We start from the raw sequence: 496 nt of genomic DNA on the forward strand, positions 1-496 counted from the left end.
TTCAGGGCAGGGTACGTACAACAAAGAATTACCTGACCTTCAGTGTTTTCCTCATAACTTCTTTCCTTACTTCAAGCTCAATAGCTTTCATCGCTGAAAACAGGACATCTGGATGGAGTCTAATGGAATATAGTTCGAGTTTCTTTGGACCGATTCTGACCCACGCCCTTGATCCAAGTTGGGTTCGACAACGAGATAGGCTCCACCCTCACTAAGAGCAAACATTTGTTCCTACCTTGCCCCGTTTCCAGAATGAACATTTAAAGCCATTCGCTCGTTTGACTGTTCCCACCAGACTACTATACCCTCAGACTGTACGAGTGAGGACTATACAGTGTATACTACATGTGCATTATTTATGCATCAAGTATAATATTACTGACAGTTGCCTTAACACAACTCCTTTGGTAAAAAAAAAATAAAAAAAATAAATTACAGAAAGACATGAATTTATAAACAATTTAGTTGATTTATAATGGAAGAGAGAGAAAACCTG

This window comes from Penaeus japonicus, unplaced genomic scaffold (genome assembly GCF_977035675.1).
Source record: "Penaeus japonicus unplaced genomic scaffold, GWHDUDI00000001_assembly GWHDUDI00000004, whole genome shotgun sequence".
Lineage (NCBI taxonomy): Eukaryota > Metazoa > Arthropoda > Malacostraca > Decapoda > Penaeidae > Penaeus > Penaeus japonicus.